Here is a 22,940-nt window from a genome sequence, read left to right as displayed (position 1 = left end):
AAAAGGGAAATGGCAAATGTGTGTGGACTTCACTGACTTGAACAAAGTCTACTAAAAGACCCCTTCCCCATTCCTAGAATTGACCAGCTGGTGGACACCATAGTAGGACATCCTCAGATGAGTTTCTTAGATGCCTTTTAGGGTTACCATCAGGTACCTCTATCATTGTCTGATCAGGAGAAAACGGCCTTTCGTGCTCCCAATGAGAACTATCATTATCAGGTGATGCCTTTTGGCCTAAAAAATGCAGGATCCACGTATCAGAGAATGATGACGTGAATGTTTGAATCGCAGATTGGGAGGAACATGGAAGCATACATTGATGACATGGTAGTTAAGAGCAAGCAAGTAGAAGAGCATTTGGCCGACTTGGGGGAGACTTTCTCAGTTTTGAGAAAGCATAAACTACGCTTGAACACATCTAAGTGTTCTTTTGGGGTTAGCTCGAGCAAATTTTTTGGGTTACATGATTACTCACCATGGAATTGAAGTCAACCTAGAACAGATTAAGGATATTAACAGTCTGCATTCTCCTCAGAATCCCAAGGAGGTGCAAAGGTTGACTGGGATGGCAGCAACCTTAAACAGGTTCATCTCTCGGTCTGCGGACAAGTGTCGCCCTTTTTTCCAACTGCTTCACAAGTGGAAGGATTTTCGATGGACCGAGGAGTGTGTAACCGCTTTCGAGGACCTCAAACAGTACTTGTCCAATCCACCAATACTTTCTAGGAAGTGTTGTATGCATACTTAACAGTCACAGACTACGCTGTTAGCCTCGTCCTGGTTAGAAACGAGAACTGAATTCAGAGGCCCGTCTACTGTGTTAGCAAATCCCTGTAGGAGGCTAAGATGCGCTATCTTCCCTTAGAAAAGGCAGTGTTGGCCATAGTGCATGCCACTAGGAAACTTTCTCATTACTTCTAAGCCCACACTGTTGTGGTGCTCACCCAGCTCCCTTCGCAAGCGCTATTGAGGAAATCAAATTATACTGGCAGGATTGCTAAATGGGGAACCAAGCTGGGAGCCTATGATATTATATTGAAATCCAATGCTTATTATATTGAAATTTATCTTCTTTCACTGTAGGTAGATTGATGACTTATCATGAAGGTTGCCAAGTTTATGTTATGTAATATTGGTGCAAATAATTTGTAGCTCCCTAGTTTGAGTTTAAGTTGGACTTGTTAGACAAATAAAGTTTTACTCCTTATTAAGTTTAGACTAAACAAAAATAATTTTGTTTAAAAAAATGATAATGATGAGTTTGAGTTTAAGTTGGACTTGTTAGAGAGATAAAATTTCACTCATTGTTAAGTTTGGACTAAACAAAAATAATTTTATTTAAAAAAAAAAAGATAATGATGTAGCAAGCTTTGGAGAAGTCAATAAAAAGTCAAAGGTTTCGGCTTTATCTATACTACTATTTAAGAGGTTTCCCTGTTTGGACTGTTTTTTTTTTTTTTTATTCCAAAATACCCTTACAACTTACCTTTGAGTAGAGGCAAAACTTGGTAAAAATGCGTCTCAACTTCCACTAAAACACTGGCTACAAAACATGACCACACTCTTAATAGTTTTCAAATTGCTTTATCCATTTATAAAAAAAAATAATAATAAATAAATAAATTGGCAAAGGAGAGACTGATGATGTAGCAGAAAGCTATAGAAGGAGTGAAATTGGCAAAGGAGAGATGCAAGGGCGTGATAGATAACTATTTTTAGAAACATTTTATTGGGAGAATGATAAAACAATAAATGTTGTTAACAACTTTTTATATTTCCTATTAAAGTGGTGTAAAAACATTCCTATTATAGTTTTTTAGCAATTGCTCTAAGAGCATCCGTTAACATGACCCTTTATTTATTTATTGATTTATTGCTAAATAACTTCACTTCATTGCAAAGGAACAAAATAGGGTACAAAGGAATCTTCCCCATCTCCACCTTTAGTGCAAAAACAAAATTTTATTATAGAAAAAGGCCCACTTAGTAATATTGTAGGATACAAAATTTTGTAGTGGCTTAATTAACTAAAGGTGCAAATTTATGTGAAGGTGGTTTGCAGCTTTAGAGATCGGATTTAGTGGTTACCAATAGTCACCTGTTGTAAGAAAGTTAGTTATTAGCCAATCACATTGTTATTAGCCATCTGTTAATGCAACAGCCGATAAGATTAGTTTGAAACTAAATAGTTAGTGCTTTAGTTAGTTAGTTCTTTGAGTACTAATGAGAATTAAGCAAGGCTTGATGAAAATTACTTAGCCTTGATTGCAATTTTTAGAGATTTGTGCTCTCTATGCAGAGGTGTTTGACCAGAATTGCCCGATCAACATCGGTGGTCAATGGTCTACTGACCTGTAACTAGGTCTGACGTGACTTGGATGAATGGTGATTAGCCATAATTTATGATTGAGCCAAGTAATGGTTGGTTATGGGCTTCCAGAACCTAAATTTATAGATGACCTTGATTCTTATAGGCATAATATCTCGTTCATACCCTTTTTTCTATTTCTCTGGTTGCTAGGGTTTACCTAGCCGTTGGTAGAATATTTGTACCTAGCCGTGTCTAGGTTTGTGTTCGACATCTCGCGCCCATTACCAAGGTGTTGTAAGCTATGGTTAGAAGGGAAGCTAGTGGGCTGGACAGGGATAAAGCATGAACAGCTACCTAATTTTTGTTACTGGTGTGGCTGTGTTAATCATAGTGAGAGGGAATGCAACATCTGGCTACGAGGTAAGGGTCAACTGAGACACGAAGAACAACAATATGGGGATTGGATGAAGGCTGATTTGGTAAGGATTTCAAGAAAAATGGGTCTTCCTAGAATTTTTCCAAGGGAACATCTACTAAAACAAGGTCTGAAAGGGGGACCGGTTCAACAATAGGGAGGGAGGAGTAGTGGGGTGACTCCAAAGCTGCTAATGTAGCAGCTCCAATAGCTAATGAAAATCCAGGTATGGGTGGACCTATTAATTGCGATGAAAACTTGGGCATGGGGCGAGTGGGTAAGGAAAATCAAGCTGCTCGATTAGAGAAGGGCGGGGTTGGTCTGTCCATTGTAGATCAGCAGGTGCTTCAAGCTCCACCCACACGGACTATAGCTCAAAATATCCTTGCTAACCAAATCAGTTCAGAGCAACCCATTAGGGGATATGACTAACCAAGTTCATTCCCCTCAAAGTTTGACTAGGAAGTGGAAAAAATTAGCCCAAAAGGCTGGGAAAACAAAGGAGAAGGAGAAAGCTGATAATGGGAAGCGACGTATGAGCATTGATCCTGAAGAAAGAGTGGAAGCAAGAAACATTGTATGGATATTGGTTCTCGGAATGAAGAAAATAATGTTGAGGTGGCTACTGGGGTCCAACACCACCGGGGGTTATGAGTTGCCTAAATTGGAACTATCGTGGGCTTAGGAACCCACAGACAAAAGATGAACTTGTTGCCCTGGTGACAAATAAAGATCCCAAAATGGTTTTCTTGAAGGAAACTAAAGTTGAAAAATGTGTTTTGGAGCGAATTGGTAGAAAGATACAGTGTCCTAATCTCTTTGTTGTCCCATGTGTCAATACAGGAGGTGGTTTAGCATTGTATTGGAAAAGGGATTCTGATGTGGATGTTCAATCTTTTTCGGCACACCACATTGATGCTATTATTAACCATGGAGTTGATGACACCTAGCATTTCACGAGTTTCTACGAAGAACCTGAAACTGCCAACCTGGAAAACTCATGGTCGTTGCTACAAGCTTTGCATCAGCATTTTTCATTGCCTTGGGTTTGTTTGGGAGACTTTAATGAAATTTTGTTTGCTGAGGAGAAGCAAGGATGGTTGGACCAACCTGAAAGACAAATGCGGGGATTTAGGGATGCTTTGGATGATTACCGCCTAAAGGACCTTGGCTTCAACGGTTTTCCTTCACTTGGTGTAATCGTAGACCGGGTGACCAAAATGTTTGGGTTCAATTGGATAGAGGTCTGGCCTCAATTGACTAGATTCTCCACTTCCCGGCTACCCGTATTCATCATCTTGAGGCCTTTCACTCAAACCATAAGCTGCTCCTACTTGTTTCGGATTCGGAACTCAAGCACATTTATAGAAAGGGTAGGCCATTTTGCTTCGAGTCCATGTGGTTGAAAGACCGTACCTGTGAGGCTGTGGTGCAAGACTCTTAGGGAAACCAACTTGGTAATGCTTCGGCCTGGTGCTTTAATGAAAAGATTCTGACCTACCAAGACAAACTGAAGGAGTGGAATAAAAAGATGTTTGGCCATGTGCACAATTCAATAACAAAAAAACTTAAAGACCTGAAGGTTGTCGAAGAGAATGGGAGTTACAGAAACAACAGGGAGAGGATATATAAGCTGAGGGGGGAGATCCAAAGTCTTAAAAACAGGTAGGAAAGCATGTGGAAGCAAAGCTCTCGGAATGCATGGCTCAAGGAAGGAGACAGTAACACTAGGTTCTTCCACTGTCGTGCACCCAACGTAATCGCCGCAATTTTATAGAGGGATTGGAGGACGAGACAAGGCTGTGGAAGGTTGATGAAACATGGATGGGCAAGGTGCTTGAGTAGTATTTTAATTCCATCTTCACATCCTCTAATCCAATGGGCTTTGAGGAGATTTTAAATGGCATCTAACCAGCCATGACCGAAGCATGCACTTGTACAACGTACTTCAAACAAATTTCTCTGTTATGTGAAAAGATTGGAAAGAAGTACTTACAGGTATGCATAATGGCAACTGCAAAGCCAAGCCTTAAAGTTAGAATTAGCTACTACACAAATTCTCCTCATCAAGTTCTTTCTCCACTAACTTTCAAAGGTGCTTTGCTCCCAATTGTCAGGCATGACAACCAACACCTTTAACACCGAAGCAAGAGAAAACACCCTGGCATCCATACCTTGATTTTTTAGATATACAGACTCACATTCTGGTGTAGCTTATTTCCAAGTTCTCCACCAGCTCCTTCAAGGTAAAAGGGTGACATGGGAATCAAGCACAAGTACTCATCAAAATTAGCATACAATGCTATAACATGAATTTAATTCAATCACAAAATTTAGGTCAAGCTAATTTAACTTCTCTTTATAAATTGGCTGATTTGATTAAGAAACATTAATGGAAGAGAAATGTGTCGGAAAAATATAAGACCATTAATGAGAATACTAATTGACTAGGTTCTTAGCTGCCAGAAGGCTGTGCCCCACGTAGCACCCTGGATTGACCGATGATGGTCATTTAAGGTTTTCCAACATTTTTTCAGATATAACTTATAAGCATACAAGACCATAGAGAACAGTGGAAGAAGTTACAGCTGAAACATTTAGATATTAAAGAACAAACTTTATAGTACCATTAATAGCCAATGGGGTTTCTAATTTTATGCTTTATCCTTGGCCAACACATCTTTTCTCAACCTTTTTGGACTAGGTTCAAACTGTCTGCTTGCTACTCAATAGTAGGCTGGCTTGTAATGGGCAAATAACCAAACCAGACAAATCCCACTCCCAAACTCCATCAAATTCTTCCCTACAAATTCAACATGCTCTCTAGCCAAAAACACCAATATAGCATCCCCATGTAGTGTTAAAGATTTTATAAACTAGCAGGGCGTTAAGTGTTATACAAACTAAGTACAAGCAAGTTCTTCCATGTGAAAGAGACAATTCAATGTTAATTTTAGCAATGTATCTTGTTAGACTTCGTTTCAAAAAGTTACAAAAGAAACGTAAACCTTTCTATACTATTGGTTTCACTTGTAATTAACTTTCTCTACTAATGGTTCTGTTTTGATGTCAACTCTTACTTTTGATAAGATTACTCGATTAATTAAGCTTGTGATGTGTAGATTTTGAATGGGCTATAAAATGTGTATTGTTCCCAATTCAGTAATGAGATTGCAAATCTTCAGGATCTTAAGGTTTCTAGAGCATGGAAGCAATAGGCTGTAGAAATCTAAAAAGAGACCATTAACACGTTCAGGGAGTGCCTAAATGAAGTAACTATAGACTGGGAATTTGAAAGAGGTTAACACATGTTCAGGGTGAAGTAACTGTAAATTGTAGATCAATGTCACTCCTTGTGTGGTATTAAATTTTGTAGAAATACAATGGATCTTAGGAATGAAAATGATGCATGTGCAAAATACTATGAGATTGGATTAAAATATTTAAATAAAATGTACAATCCTTAACTAGATTTTCCTTTATATTTTTTGATGTGTTGCTTTACTACTTCAGTCCTAAGTGTTTGTATAATGCTGTTGTGCATTACTAATGTTTAGGGACCCTGGCCATGAGCATAAAAGAAATGGCTACAAAATCAGCAAGCTGTCCAGCTTCGAAAGCCAACAATAGGAGGCGTAAACTGCCAAGATCCTTTGTCACAGTAAGCATCCATACAAGAGTAGTTTTGTTATTCTTGCAAAGCTTGAAGAATAGGCAAATAAACTGACATAATCATTCAGCTGATTGATGCTCTAAAAAAGCAAACTATACAGCTATACAACTACTGACCATTAAATAGCTCAATACATCCAAATGCATATCTGCCAATTTCTTTGGGGTAGATAAAACAAAATGATGTAGAACAGACAGCACATGCCTTCCTTGAGCAGCAAGGGCGCAGGAAGTCACAACACAAGATCAAAGGGGGGTGCCAGTAGGGGCCATCGGGGTAACAGTGTCGGAATTGCATGAAATTTGGCAGGTTGAAGGGAAACGACGTTCTAATCCAGACAGCACATGCCTTCCTTGAGCAGCAAGGGCGCAGGAAGTCACAACGCAAGATCAAAGGGGGGTGCCTGTAGGGGCCATCGGGGTAACAGTGTCTGAATTGCATGAAATTTAGCAGGTTGAAGGGAAACGACGTTCTGATCCAGACAGCACATGCCTTCCTTGAGCAGCAGGGGCGCAGGAAGTCACAACGCAAGATCAAAGGGGGTGCCAGTAGGGGCCATCGGGGTAACAGTGTCGGAATTGCATGAAATCGCATGAACGTCGCCAAAATTTAGGCGAATTCCTTCATTAAGGCCCCGATAACAGTGTTTTTGCTATTTATAGTAATATTTGTTTTTCCTTAATAACTTTTAGTTTAAAAGTCAGAATAAGATCCCGTCTGTTTTGGGACGACCCTTAAGGTCAGTAGTTTATGATTCTGCATTTAACTTAATTTTGCCATTTTTGGTAAAATTCGGTAATTTTGTCACCTAATCACTTAATTAGCGCGAATTAGGGTTTTAAACGTTTTTTTTTTCTTAGTACTTATATGTTTTGTAGCCGTCAGAGGCAAATTAGATTATTATCAATAAACACAGACTTTTGTCAATTTTTCTTCTGGTGGATTCCAGTTTTATCTCCTTGTGGATTCAGGGAAACCCCTCGTGGATTCGAGGTTTACTACCAGAAACTAACAGTTTAGTTTCTGTTCCATCGAGAGAGCATCGTGTGTGCTTCTCTTCAGGCATCCGCGACATCAGTTGGTATCAGAGCCTTGACTTACCCTGGTCTGATGGCTAACCGGCGAGACAGTAACCACCACAACAATGACGGCGGTGACGACGTCAACAACCCAATCCTCACTAGGGCTGAGTTCCTTGATTTTCGTGATGAAAATCAACAATTTCGTGATGAACATCAACAATTTCGTGATTCCACCCAGCAAACTCTGGACCAGATTCAAGAAGCACTTGCCACCTTGCTTAACCGAAACCCTAATCGTGATGACGGAGAGCGACGTGATAACCGAGCACGTGGTCCTCCCTATCGTGGTCCAAATTGGAACAGGCAGCAGGACTACAACGAAGAAGACAATGAAGACGAGGAGTATGCAGAGAGAGTCCTTGGAAATCATCGTGGTACCGCAAGGGATAATGGCTGAGATTATCAGGAGCAGAGGGACTATCGAATGAAAGTAGAATTACCATCCTTTAATGGTAATGTCTCCATTGAAGAGTATCTGGATTGGGTCAGCGAAGTGGAACAGTTTTTCGATTATATGGGTACAGCAGATGACAAACAGGTGTGTTTGGTGGCCTACAAATTGAAGGGAGGAGCATCTGCCTGGTGGGATCATGTTCAATTAAACCGTACCCGTGAACGAAAGCTTCCAATACGATCATGGAGGAGAATGAAAAGATTAATGGCAGATCGGTTCTTACCACCAGATTACCAGCAAGAGTTGTTCAGACAGTACTAGGATTGCAGGCAGGGTACGCGGACAGTTAATGAGTACATGGAGGAGTTTGACAGGTTGGCGAATCGCAATGATTTGGAGGAAACTGAAGATCAAAGGATATCCAGATTTGTACACGGTTTACGAGTTTCCATCCGAGATCAGGTATCCTTACAAACCCTATATACTTTGAATGAGGCTGTAACCTTATCCAAGAAAATAGAATATCAGCATCTCAAGGCAAGTTCGAAGTTTTCCAATCGCAATTCGGAGTCCTCTAGTTCCACTGCCAACAAAGGTAAACAGCCCATGTTTACACCACGATCATAACCCGGGGTTAGGGAGAACAGTGGTGTCAACCAATCCACAGTGGCAGTAGCAGGTTCCGCAGCCCAGCCGATAGCGAATGCCAACCCTTATGCTAGGCCAACTGGGAATAAGTGCTACAGATGCGGAGAACCAGGACATCGATCTAGTACTTGCCCTAAGCGAGCCGTAGTGAATCTGGTGGTGGCAGAAGAGGGCGAGATAGAAGGTGAACAGGAGGGTGAAGAGGTGTATAATGATGCAGATCCGTATGCCTATGATCCCAATGAAGTCCAAGAGGACGAGGAAGGCATGCCACTAGGGCGGTCTTTGGTGATTCAGAGGTTGTTGCTCACACCAAGGGTGGAATACGGTGATCAAAGGAATGAGATCTTCCGAGCACGATGCACCATCAGCAAGAGGGTCTGTGATTTGATCATTGACAGTGGCAGTGTAGAGAACATTGCGTCGAAGAGTTTGGTTACCAAGCTAGGACTGAAAACAGAAAAGCATCCCTCTCCGTACAAGATAGGTTGGATCAAGAAAGGTACGGAAACTCTTGTTACTCAACAATGTCGTGTTACTTTTTCTATGGGTAAATGTTATATAGATGAAGTAGTTTGTGATGTTGTTGAAATGGATGCATGTCATTTAATACTGGGTAGACCTTGGCAGTATGATGTAGGTGCTACTCATAGGTGTAAGGATAATGTGTATGTGTTTTTTAAGAATGGCAGAAAAATTGTCCTTGGTCCTATTAAGGAAGACAGTATACCCAAAGCTTCTAAAGTGGAGGGAAAGCCAGCACTCCTTATAGTGAACAATGAAGATGAGTTTGACAGGGAGTGTAAGGAGTTGAAACAGATATATGCTGTAGTGGTGATAGATGGTGAGCCAAAGAAGGTTACTGAGATACCTGAGGCAATTCAACCATTGATCAAGGAGTTTGAAGAGCTTTTTCCAGAAGAACTGCCTGCAGGTTTACCACCAATGCGTGACATCCAGCATTGCATTGATTTAGTTCCTGGAGCTAGTGTACCTAATCTGCCACATTACAGGATGAATCCTCAAGAGGGTCAGATTCTACAGGGGCAGGTGGATGAGCTTTTAAGTAAGGGGCAGATCAGGGAGAGTATGAGTCCATGTGCAGTACCGGCACTGCTAACACCAAAGAAGGATGGGAGCTGGCGTATGTGTGTGGATAGTCGAGCCATCAACAAGATCACAGTCAAGTATCGATTTCCTATTCCCCGACTAGATGACATGTTTGATATGCTGAGTGGGTCCAAGTATTACACCAAGTTGGATCTCAAGAGTGGGTATCACCAGATTCGGATCCGACCTGGAGATAAGTGGAAGACAGCTTTTAAGACAAAGGAGGGGTTGTATGAGTGGATGGTAATGCCTTTCGGATTGTCCAATGCTCCCAACACTTTCATGAGACTTATGAATCAGGTATTGAAACCATTTATTGGAAAGTTTGTGGTAGTTTATTTTGACGATATCCTGATTTACAGTAAGACAGAAGCATCCCACTATAATCATGTGCGAGAAGTATTAGCGGTGTTGCAGGCCAATGAGTTGTATATCAACTTGAAGAAGTGCAGCTTCTTGACTGATAAGTTGCTGTTCTTAGGGTATATGGTCAGTGCGGATGGGATTCATGTTGATGAGGACAAGGTCCGTGCAGTCAGAGAATGGCCAACCCCAAAGACAGTGAGTGATGTGCGAAGTTTCCATGGGCTAGCAACCTTCTATCGGAGGTTTGTTCGAGATTTCAGTAGCATAGTAGCCCCTATCACTGAGTGTCTGAAGAAGGGGAGGTTCTCATGGGGAAAAGAGGCAGAACAAAGCTTTGCCTTGATCAAGGAAAAGTTGAGCATAGCCCCGGTTTTGGCATTGCCCAACTTTGATAAGGTGTTTCAGGTGGAGTGTGATGCATTTGTGGTCGGGATAGGCGCTGTTCTTTCACAAGACAACAGACCCGTAGCATTTTTCAGTGAGAAAGTTTGTGAAGCTCGAAGTAAATGGTCAGCCTATGAGCTGGCGTTCTTTGTTGTAGTACGGACTCTTAAGCATTAGGAGCACTACCTGATTCAGAGGGAGTTTCTATTATTTACAGATCATCAGGCATTGAAGCACATTAACAGTCAAATTAGCATTAACAGGATGCATGCTCGGTGGGTAGCTTATATTCAGCGCTTCCATTTCACATTGAAGCACAAGTCTGGTGTCACTAATAAGGTGGCTGACGCACTCAGCAGGCGAGCATCTTTGTTGACCACCCTACGTACTGAAGTTGTAGGGTTTGATTGCCTCAAGGAGCTATATGAGAATGATGAGGATTTCGGTGATATTTGGGGTAAGTGTCAACAAACTTATACTGCTGTCAATAGTATGTACATCCAGGATGGTTTTCTCTTTCGCTGTAACCAATTATGCATCCCTAAAAGTTCATTGAGGGAGCAGATTATTAGGGAGCTGCATGGTGGAGGTTTGGGTGGACATATGGGCAGAGATAAGACTATAGCATTGGTGGAAGAGAGGTATTATTGGCCACAACTCAAGAAGGATGTTGGAAATCATGTGAGGAAGTGTCCAATCTACCAAACTGCTAAAGGTCAATCTCAGAATACTGGTTTATACATGCCTTTGCCAGTTCCACAAGCCCCATGGGAGGATCTATCTATGGACTTTATACTGGGTCTTCCTCGAACCCAGCGAGGTATGGATTCTGTTTTTGTTGTGGTTGACAGGTACTCGAAGATGTCCCATTTCATAGCATGCAAGAAAACTTCAGATGCTACTCGAGTGGCCAATCTGTTCTTTAAAGAAGTTGTGCGTTTGCATGGAGTGCCAAAGTCTATCACCTCTGACCGGGATACCAAGTTCATTAGTCACTTCTGGCGGACTTTGTGGAAGCGTTTTGACACTTCCTTGAATTACAGCAGCACCAGTCATCCACAGACTGATGGCCAGACAGAAGTGGTTAATCGCACTTTGGGGAATCTGATCCGGTGTATCTCAGGCGAGAAACCCAAGCAGTGGGATCTTGCATTTTCCCAAGCAGAGTTTGCATATAATAGCTCAGTCAGTAGAAGCACTGGTAAGTCTCCATTTGCCATCGTCTACTGTGTGCCCCCAAAACACACTTTGGACTTGGTACCTTTACCTGAGCTTCCAAGAGTGAGTCAAGCAGCAGAAAATATGGCTAATCGTATTCAATCCATGCAAGAGGAGGTGAGGCAGAAACTTGAAGCTATAAATGCCAAGTACAAGGAAGCTGCTAATAAGAAGAGGCGTGAGAAGATCTTCAATGTTGGGGATTTAGTTCTGGTCTATTTCAGAAAGGAGAGATTTCCTGTTGGTACCTACAACAAATTGAAGGACAAGAAGTATGGACCATTTCAGATTACTAAGAAGATCAACAACAATGCTTATGTGGTTGCTCTTCCCCCAGACATGAGCATTTCTTCTACCTTCAATGTTGCTGACTTGTATGATTATCATCCTCCTGATGAACCAGATAGTGGGAACTCGGGATCGAGTTCTTTTCAAGTGGGGGGGACCGATGTAGAACAGACAGCACATGCCTTCCTTGAGCAGCAGGGGCGCAGGAAGTCACAACGCAAGATCAAAGGGGGCTGCCAGTAGGAGCCATCGGGGTAACAGTGTCGGAATTGCATGAAATTTGGCAGGTTGAAGGGAAACGACGTTCTGATCCAGACAGCACATGCCTTCCTTGAGCAGCAGAGGCGCAGGAAGTCACAACGCAAGATCAAAAGGGGATGCCAGTAGGGGCCATCGAGGTAACAGTGTCGGACTTGCATGAAATTTGGCAGGTTGAAGGGAAACGACGTTCTGATCCAGACAGCACATGCCTTCCTTGAGCAGCAGGGGCGCAGGAAGTCACAACGCAAGATCAAAAGGGGATGCCAGTAGGGGCCATCGAGGTAACAGTGTCGGAATTGCATGAAATTTGGCAGGTTGAAGGGAAACAACGTTCTGATCCAGACAGCACATGCTTTCCTTGAGCAGCAGGGGCGCAGGAAGTCACAACACAAGATCAAAGGGGGGTGCCAGTAGGGGCCATCGGGGTAACAGTGTCGGAATTGCATAAAATTTGGCAGGTTGAAGGTAAACGACGTTCTGATCCAAACAGCACATGCCTTCCTTGAGTAGCAGGGGCGCAGGAAGTCACAACGCAAGATCAAAGGGGGGTTGCCAGTAGGGGCCATCGGGGTAACAGTGTCGGAATTGCATGAAATTTGGCAGGTTGAAGGGAAACGACGTTCTGATCCAGATTCATAGCCATGAATGTCGCCAAAATTTAGGCGAATTCCTTCATTAAGGCCCCGATAACAGTGTTTTTGTTATTTATAGTAATATTTGTTTTTCCTTAATAACTTTTAGTTTAAAAGTCAGAATAAGGTCCTGTTTGTTTTGGGACGACCCTTAAGGTCAGTAGTTTATGATTCTGCATTTAACTCAATTTTGCCATTTTTGGTAAAATTCGGTAGTTTTGTCACCTAATCACTTAATTAGTGCGAATTAGGGTTTTAAACGTTTTTTTTTTCTTAGTACTTATATGTTTTGTAGCCGTCAGAGGTAAATTAGACTATTATCAATAAACACAGACTTTTGTCAATTTTTCTTCTGGTGGATTCCAGTTTTATCTCCTTGTGGATTCAGGGAAACCCCTCGTGGATTCGAGGTTTACTACCAGAAACTAACAGTTTAGTTTCTGTTCCATCGAGAGAGCATCGTGTGTGCTTCTCTTCAGGCTTCCGCGACATCACAAAAGAAAAGAAAAAGCTTAGTCAAGACTGGATCACATTTCCATGGTAGATAAACTAGAAGTTAAGAATGCAGAGAAAGTTCAAGTTAATTACAAATGAATTAAGAGGACTAAAGTTGTAGTCCTATAAAAGGTATTGATAATACTTGTGCATGGAATTCTGCTTTATTTCATATCCTGAGGAATTTATTTGTGGCTTACACATCGAAGCCAAGGGGAAATCCTGACAGGAATCCTTCAATATGAGCTGAATTGCCCACATGAGGTAGAAATCCAAGGGGCAAATTTATGGCTATAATGAGCATGAGAGTTACAAGTGTTGCACACTAAATATTTAGGACTCAGGGCCTATTCTCACAAATTAAGAGTATATAAGTTTAGGTTAATCTGATAAAACCTTAGCTTTGAGTCTCAGACTGTCACTGTTACTAGCCAAAGACAAAAAGAGCAAAAAGAAAATGCTACCTTATTTGCATAAATTGTCCAATTAGTGAGAAGCTTAGAAATCATGGCTCCCAATGGTACAAAAAATGCACCAGGTACGCCAACAGATTTTGTAATTTCACATGTCATCATGTAGCTAAAAGCCTCCAGAGTTGTTCAGAGAATCACCAAGGGATGATGAACAAAAGCATTCATATAGCATTGGCTGATTGAACATTATTAACACTAGCATTTCTTTCACCTGCAATATTAACGTAGGTGATTAATGATCAAAAAATTGAAATTTAACAAAAGCATGCACTTGTAAAAAAAAAAAAAATTTGTTATATTCGAAACCATAACCTGTCACTATAATGATAAACCCGATAACCAGTCATTGATGAACAAACCTGAAACGATTAGAAAGAAGTACTTATAGGTATGCATAATGCCGTCTACAAAGCCAAGCCATAAATTTGAATTCGTTACTACACAAATACTCCTCTTTAAGTTCTTCCTCTACAAACTTTCATAGGTGATCTGCTCTCAATTTCCAGGCACGACAATCAACACATTTAACACCGAAGCAAGAGAAAACACTCTAGCACCCATACCTTGATTTTTGAGATATACAGACTCACATCCTGGTGTAGCTTATTTCCAAATTCTCCACCAACTCCTTCAAGGTAAAAGGGTGACTCGGGAATCAAGCACAAGTCCTCGTCAAAGTTAGCATAAAATGCTATAAATCCTGCATGAATTTAATTCAGCCACAAGATTTAGGTGAAGCTAATTTAACTTCCCTTTATAAATTGGCTGATTTGATTAAGAAATGTTAATGGACGAGAAATGTGTCGGAAAGATTTAAGATCATTAATGAGAATGCTGATTGACTAGGTTCTTAGCTGCCGGATGGCTGTGCCCCACGTAGCACCCTAGATTGACCAATGGTGGTCATTTACGGATTCCTGACATTTGTTCAAATATAACTTTTAAGTATACAAGACCAAAGAGAACAGTGGAAGAAGAAACAACTGAAAGATTTAAATATTAAAGAATATACTTTATAATACCATTAATAGCCAATGAGGTTTCTGACTTTCTACTTCATCCTTAGCCAACACATTGTTTCTCAACCTTTTTGGACTAGGTTCAAAGAGTTTGCTCCCCATGTAGTGTTAAAAGATTTTATAAACTAGCAGGGCATTAAGTGTTATAAGATTTGAGTTCTAGCCAGGTGTTATAGACAATCTCATAAGTTCATTAGAGTTAGGCATAGAGAAACTGTGATGGGATAGTTTTACTGAACATATTTGGGATAATCATTCTGTTCATTCATATGGATTTTATATTCCTAATTTCCAACGTGTATGTCTTGCTACAGATTTCATCACTGCTGCATGATTACTCTTCTCTCTTTTTGTTTCTATCACTTCATTTTGTGATATATTTGATGGATGGGTGATTGATTATGGGTACTGGTACGAGGCTTAAATTTCTTTGATTTTACTGTTATGGGTTTTGCAAGGTTATTCTTGGGGTTTCTTTTTGAGGGAGACAGAGAGGCAAATTTTTAGAGAGTTCTTGCTTGTCCTCTTCTGGGTTCTTTGAATTTGTCCAAAAAATTTTGTTTCAATTTGGGTGAATACTTTCTTCTCTAGCGAGATCTGGTCTTAGCTCTAATACCCGGTTGACAGTGATGATATTGGAGAGAGATTGGAGCAAGGGAAAGAAAGACAAATTATAATGAAGAAAAAATTGTATTTCACGTGTTGGGTGTATGAGAATGAGTATAACAGCGGGTTTGCTTGGTCTGTAATTGAGATAGAATGAGAGAGAGAGAGAGAGAGAGAGAGAGAGAGAGAGAGAATGACGTGGGTCTTTTTTAGCCTTTAGATTGTTGGCCTGCCAGGTGTCTTTCGTCTATACTAAAATTGGAGAAAACATGAAAGTTTGAAACGGGAGGAGAGCCGGCCCGGTAGTTCTTTCTTCTATCATTCACGCCTAGAAGCTTCTCTCTCACGCAGAGTCCTTTTCAAACTCCTCTCTCTCCCTCTTTCACCACAGATTCATTTGGACTCTACCTCATAAATTTTCATAAATTCTTCAGATTCATATTTACTCCTCTATCTACCAACGGTTCTCATAAATGAAGTCTTCTAATTCAAATCCTACTTCTTTGTTTATAACAGTGTCCATTATTTCTGTGTTTATCAATTTCTCTATAATTTAATTGTTGTTGTATTAAAATTCCTTGGGTTTTATTTGTTGCTGATGGACTATAGTTCTTGTTCCTGTCTAGGTTTTTGTTTTATTTTGTTATATACAAATTATATTAAGTTTTTGTTATGTATGTTTATTAGTTAACAGGCTAGAATGAGTTTAAAAAAAAAATTACATGATTTTAGTATATTTTTGTCTTCCTCTTCCTTCCATTTATTGTTTTGTGTTGGCATTTCAGTTTTTTGTTTCTCTTTGTTAGACTGTTTTCTATGAGTATCATAAACGTGTTGAGTTTTTGAAACTGTCATTTGAGGACATTTGTTATTGTCTTGTCCCCTTTTCGAATTCCAGATATTTTCTGGGTTACTGTTTTCTGGGATTGGATTTTGGTCTGCCGTATTCTAACAATAATTTGGTTTTGTTTGAAAGTACTTTTCCCTTGCTGTATTTCAAAGGGGTCAGATATTTTCTTTTGGTCTGTAGGTAAGCTTTAGGGGATAATTAGCATATTCTGTTGCATATGCTGCAAATGAGGCCATTTTTCTTTACTTTCAATTCCCATTTAGCTGTTGTTAAATTTCTGGAAATGCCAAAGCAAGCACCTATATCATTGTTTATTGTAAAATGCTCATGTGACCATTTCAATACCATGTTATTTGAGTTTGCATTGCTGAGAGTATGCCATGGCAAATTAAAACTATTAATTTTTTGAAACTAATAAATTGATATGAGAAGCCAATCCATCTTATGTAACCAAGGTCTTGAAAAAAGCCCAAACCACCTTTCTATATAACATGATTAAAACATTAGGTACAATCCATGGACTTGGGGAGGGGATAAAGGTAACCATATGGTCAACCATTAAATTTGATGAAAAAAATTAAATAAATAAAAGAAGATTTGGTGCAGAAAATAACTGACTTTTATAAGGATTTCTAATTGTCAATCAAATACCAAGTTTCCTCGTGGTTATCATGACACTTATGTCCTGTTTTTTTTTTTTTTTTTCTTCCTAGAGAAGTGTTGACTTTAGAACGACACCTCTTTGTAGAATTAGGAAGGCACTTATTTGTGGAATTAAGTATTATTGTGGACATTAAGTACTAGTTAAATTGGTAGTTTGGTTTTTGGTTTCAATTCACAAGAATATTGTTTTGTCACAGGAAATGTGTTAAGAGAAAGCTGAACTGCTTCTGTGAGCCTTTTTTTTTCTGTTCACAAGTCACAAATAGTTTTTTTTTTTTGCTCTTTTCTAGTGTTTTGAACTCCAACATCAGGTTTTGTATCGGGCAAGAGAGAATTGTAAGTTTCTGTTTTCTTTTGTTACATGTGAATTTTATATCTTCAAATTAGCCTTACTCTAGCCTTTCATTATGTACCAATTTTACATGGTTTTTTTTTTTTTTTTTAAATGAATGTTTTATGTGTTAATAGGATACTACGTGTTTAAAAAAATTGATATATATGCTTCTACAATATTTTGTGTTCAACTATTTGGATAAATTGAGAATATTTTAGATGTATGTTATTGGATATTTGGGTATTGGTTAAGTATGTGGAACTTTTATGCCATTAGATGGCTAATGCATCAAGCGACGCAGAAGATAGGAAATTGTGGCCTCTGCCTATTGAGAAGCATTTTATTGATGTGCTGGTGGAAGAACAACTCAAAGGGAACATGCAACCAGGTATGTTTAAGAAAGCTCTTTGGGGTTTTATTCAAAAAGAGTTTAAATGACGTGCTAATAAAAACTACCATAAAGACCAAGTAAGGTAGAAATTTCAAAGCTTGAAGGTTAGAAATCGTGTATTTTCTGAGCTAATCGGACATTCAGGGATGGGTTGGGATTCCCATACAAACATATATAGTGATAGGAAGTGAAGAGGTTTGGACAAACGCAATTGCCGTAAGTGTTATATGTGAACACAATAATTTTAATGTTGTTGAATTATTGTTTTACTTAAATAAATATTACATGTGTTTAACTCGTTATGTATGCATGTTGATAGCCCAACCCTAAATGCAAGGAGTTCCGGAAAAAGGGCCTTGATCACCGTGACTTGTTGGGACAACTTTTCAACAAAAGCACTGCCAATGGATTCCTTCAAATTTCATTAGCCCAATCAGCTCCAAACAGTGATGAAGAGCAAGAGCTAGATGAGGGATTTCTATCAGCTGGAGTACGTGTGTATTTAGAAGCTGATAGTGGAGATGACATAGAGGAGCTGATCACACCAATTGAAGAGCAAAGCAGGTGTACTGAAAAGCATGTAGCCCAACCAGAGCATTCCAAGGGGAAGAAGAAGAAAGGAGAGATACTTAGTGAGATGAATGAGGCTATCAAGCGCTTCATGGAAGTGTCAAAGGTAAGGCTCATAGCTAATGAGAGTAGAAAGCAAACAGGTGAGTCTTTTGTGGGGGGTGATAGGTTCTCCATTGACAAAGCCGTTGAGGTGCTCAACTCCTTAATCCCAATGTTAGGGCTGCTTTTATTTCCATGAAGCCGGAAAGGAGAAAAGCTTGGATGGAATTAGTTGGGAATGGATATTAGGCAGGATTGCTTGCGTTGGGTTTGCTTTGTTTTGTTGTTGTGTTGGGTTTGTTTGGTAGTGTGCCACATATTTTGGATATAATGTTAGTAGTTATGTTTTTATGTTAGTGGTAGAATATGAACCAATTGGATGAACAAGTGGTAGTTATATTTTTATGTTATTATGAACTAAGAGCATTCTTATCAAGGATCTAAAAAAATTTAGCATTTAGTATCTTAAAAAGCCACTTTATCAATTTTAACAACTTATTTTACAATACACTCAATATCAAAGGTTTTATTTTTTTTACCATTTCGTTTAAAATAATATAAACTACTCATTAAAATAATAAAAAACAACTACACAAATCATCTTTTCCACCACAAGCATTAAAATAATAATTTTTTTTTAAGATTGGAGCTACAGTGGGCTTTCAAAGATGAAAGCTCATTGTAGCTCAGATTGTATTTTTTTTTTTAAGTTTAGCATGTTTGTTGTAGCTTGCTTTTCGGTGTTTTTTACAAATTTGATGTTAAAATTTAGCATTTATAGCATTTAGCATTCTTAATGAAAATGCTCTAAGTGCTTTTAGGGATTTATATATGGCATGCACTTATATATTTATATTATTGTGGACCTATTGATGTTATGTTATAGCTAATACTACTTATGTTGTCTTTGATATTACACATATTTTATTTATAGCTATATTCATGATTTACCATTGTTGTATTAATCATAGGTGTGATTCAATCATAATTATGGTTCGGACTATGATGAAAGTGATGTAGAGTTTGTAATAGCAACAAGTTATATGTTTGAGTGTATCCAATATGTGCAAAAATATTATCTCAAAAGTCCTAGATGTACCAGTATTTTGACTGGGAGGTCTTTCATGGATGAAATTATTAAGAAATTCCCTAAGTATGTTATGAAATGTTTCGCATGGACATTCACATCTTTCAGCATTTATGCAACGAGTTGACTACACTTGTTAGAGAAAGATACTGGAATTGTCTCAGTTGAGGAGGCGGTTGGGATGCTTTTATATATTGTTGGGCATAATAAAAACACGAGGTTGGCTACAAACCGCTTCCAACATTCACTTGAAACCATTCAACAGAGATTTTATCATGCATTAAGGGCAATTCATTCATTGAGATCCATGATAATTAGGCTAGATAATTATGCAAATGAGCACCCTGGTCATTTTCGTGAAAGTGGGAAGTATTATCCATGGTTTAAGGTATGATACTTTTTCCTATTTATAATAAATATATCATACTTATCAAAAACAAATAATAAATATTTCATAATATGCTAGTGTATACTCAGGTTATACTTGTGTGTGTTTGTTTTTGGTAAATTTTCAATGAAACTTAACTACTTATTAAAAATAAAAAAATTCTTATTATATATTGATGTCACGTTAACTTGTGTTAAAATTTATGGTTTGTTAAAAAAAATGTATAGGAGCTATTGATGGTACCCATATCAGTAAAACTCCATCTTGTAAGAGTACCGCATTTAGAGATAGGAAAACTAAGATAACACAGAATGTTATGTGTGCATGCAACTTTGATATGAGGTTTACATACGTTCATGCTAGATGGGAGGGTAATCCAAACAATTCCAGGGTGATGCAAGAGGCTTTTGGAGATGCTAAGTACCAATTCCCTTGGCCTGCTAGAGGTTACAAAAATAATTATAATTTCTTAGCCCATAGCCATGCATATTAACTTAGTGTTTTAAACTTGTCTTACTTTATTCATGTTAAGACTTACTTTCAATTTATTGCAGGATCCTATTATCTTGTTGATTCGGGGTACGCAATAGCTATTGCATTCCTCCCACCATAGAAGTCAGTAAGATACCATGCTCGAGAATACCGAGGTTCTAATAGATAAATTACAAATCCCCAAGAATTATTTAATTATAGGCATTCATCATTGCGAATGGTTATTGAATAATGTTTTGGTGTTCAAGGCAAGGTTTCCTATTCTAAATGACATGCACTCATATTCAGTACAGCTATTGATGGTACCCATATCAGTACAACTCCATCTTGTAAGAGTACCGCATTTAGAGATAGGAAAACTAAGATAACACAGAATGTTATGTGTGCATGCAACTTTCATATGAGGTTTACATACGTTCATGCTAGATGGGAGGGTAATGCAAACAATTCCAGGGTGATGCAAGAGGCTTTTGGAGATGCTAAGTACCAATTCCCTTGGCCTGCTAGAGGTTACAAAAATAATTATAATTTCTTACCCCATAGCCATACATATTAACTTAATGTTTTTAAACTTGTCTTACTTTATTCATGTTAAGACTTATTTTCGATTTATTGCAGGATCCTATTATCTTGTTGATTCGGGGTACGCAATAGGTATTGCATTCCTCCAACCATAGAAGTCAGTAAGATACCATGCTCGAGAATACCGAGGTTCTAATAGATGAATTACAAATCCCCAAGAATGATTTAATTATAGGCATTCGTCATTGCGAATGGTTATTGAATAATGTTTTGGTGTTCTAAAGGCAAGGTTTCCTATTCTAAATGACATGCACTCATATTCAGTACAGCTATTGATGGTACCCATATCAGTACAACTCCATCTTGTAAGAGTGCTGCATTTAGAGATAGGAAAACTAAGATAACACAGAATGTTATGTGTGCATGCAACTTTGATATGAGGTTTACATACGTTCATGCTAGATGGGAGGGTAATGCAAACAATTCCAGGGTGATGCAAGAGGCTTTTGGAGATGCTAAGTACCAATTCCCTTGGCTTGCTAGAGGTTACAAAAATAATTATAATTTCTTGCCCCATAGCCATACATATTAACTTAATGTTTTTAAACTTGTCTTACTTTATTCATGTTAAGACTTATTTTCGATTTATTGCAGGATCCTATTATCTTGTTGATTCGGGGTACGCAATAGGTATTGCATTCCTCCCACCATAGAAGTCAGTAAGATACCATGCTCAAGAATACCGAGGTTCTAATAGATAAATTACAAATCCCCAAGAATTATTTAATTATAGGCATTCGTCATTGTGAATGGTTATTGAATAATGTTTTGGTGCTCTAAAGGCAAGGTTTCCTATTCTAAATGACATGCACTCATATTCACCAGCCAAACAACAACTCAATGTCACAGCGTATTGTGCATTGCATAACTCGATACACATGCATAACCGGTCAGATAATCTGTTTCATGCAGGGGAAGAACAAGATGCTGAAGTATGTGATACAAACAACTCAGGTGACGCAAGAGTTGGAAGTGGCAGGAATAAAGAAGCCTTTAATCAACAAGCACAACGAGCCATGACTTAGTATCATGATGAGATCACTGAAGCAATGTGGGCAGATTACAGAACCCAACATGTAAACTTTTTAAGTACTTGTATTTGTGAACTATGTTCGTTTTTTTAACAGTTACATGAGAGTATTATTTTGTCGTAGTTTATTTGTAGTTAACTATATATTCATGGCCATATATTCATGAATTATTATTTATAAATTATCAGTATCATATGCTCTATTACTATTCACGAACTACTACTGAAGTTAGTGTATTGTGCATATTTCCATGCTAATTTGAGTAAAATATTAAATGTCATAGCGTGTTAAAAAACATTTTTTCTTATATTGGACTATTATATGGTAAAGAAAATGAATAAATATGAGTACATTCAAAATAACACACCAAACGCAAAGACATAAAGTGAAGACAACACATACTGCACAACCACGACAATAAAATAGTTTTATATATCCATATCATTTTGACAGCAAGTCTTACATGATAGTGTACTGTGCATACAAAGGAAAAAAAAAAATTGTCCATAACACATTTTTACAAAGATGTCATGATTAGTATACACCATCCAACAAACATAATCTTCATCATCTTTTTAGTCTCTACAATGGGTTGGAACTTATCATGCATGGCCTTCAATTCCTCTCTCAATACACAACCCAATTCGTAGTTGTTGGAAATCCTTTGCATATGACAATGGCGCCTTCAAGGTCATACACCATTCAAAATAACAACATTCATCTATTGGGTGTGAGCGCGAGCGTTCCTCCTTGAAGGAAGAGGGGGAGTACACCTCAGCCGAGTGGATCGAGGTAGAGAAAAGATTGGTGTCGCCACCTAGATTAGGTCTAGGAACCATTTAATAATTCCCTTACATGGAAGGACTAAGTTTTACTACCAAAGTATGGGTTCGAAGTTTAGGTACAGTTTTGGGAAGATATTAGGCACCCAAAATCGCCTGGCTTGTGGGTTGGCTTCCAGTCACTGTGTCTTATATCTTAATCCTATTAAAGGCACATTCAACATTGCATTCTATACTCACACTCACACACACACTAGCATACATCTAAGCATACAACATGACATTAATCATTCCAAAACCCTAACATACATCTATCATGGCATCATATCATCATAAACCCTAGCAAACAA

The 22,940-nt window shown here is 38.7% G+C and overlaps 1 long non-coding RNA gene across 2 annotated transcripts; it reads left to right on the top strand.

Moving 5' to 3' along the window:
• The first annotated feature begins 18,881 nt into the window (after window positions 1-18,881).
• LOC136065267 (uncharacterized) lies at window positions 18,882-21,923 on the top strand. 2 transcript variants are annotated; one of them, XR_010626897.1, is made up of 4 exons: window positions 18,882-20,704; window positions 20,814-21,262; window positions 21,372-21,407; window positions 21,690-21,923. It is a non-coding gene; the product is annotated as an uncharacterized LOC136065267 (long non-coding RNA). The 2 variants fall into 2 exon arrangements; XR_010626896.1 differs by having other exon boundaries at window positions 21,372-21,923.
• The last annotated feature ends 1,017 nt before the right edge of the window (window positions 21,924-22,940 follow it).

Source organism: Quercus suber, unplaced genomic scaffold (genome assembly GCF_002906115.3).
Source record: "Quercus suber isolate HL8 unplaced genomic scaffold, Cork oak 2.0 scaffold_909, whole genome shotgun sequence".
Classification (NCBI taxonomy): Eukaryota; Viridiplantae; Streptophyta; class Magnoliopsida; order Fagales; family Fagaceae; genus Quercus; species Quercus suber.
The sequence above is the reverse complement of the archived record's forward strand: the minus strand, read 5'-3'. Positions and strand labels throughout refer to the sequence as shown.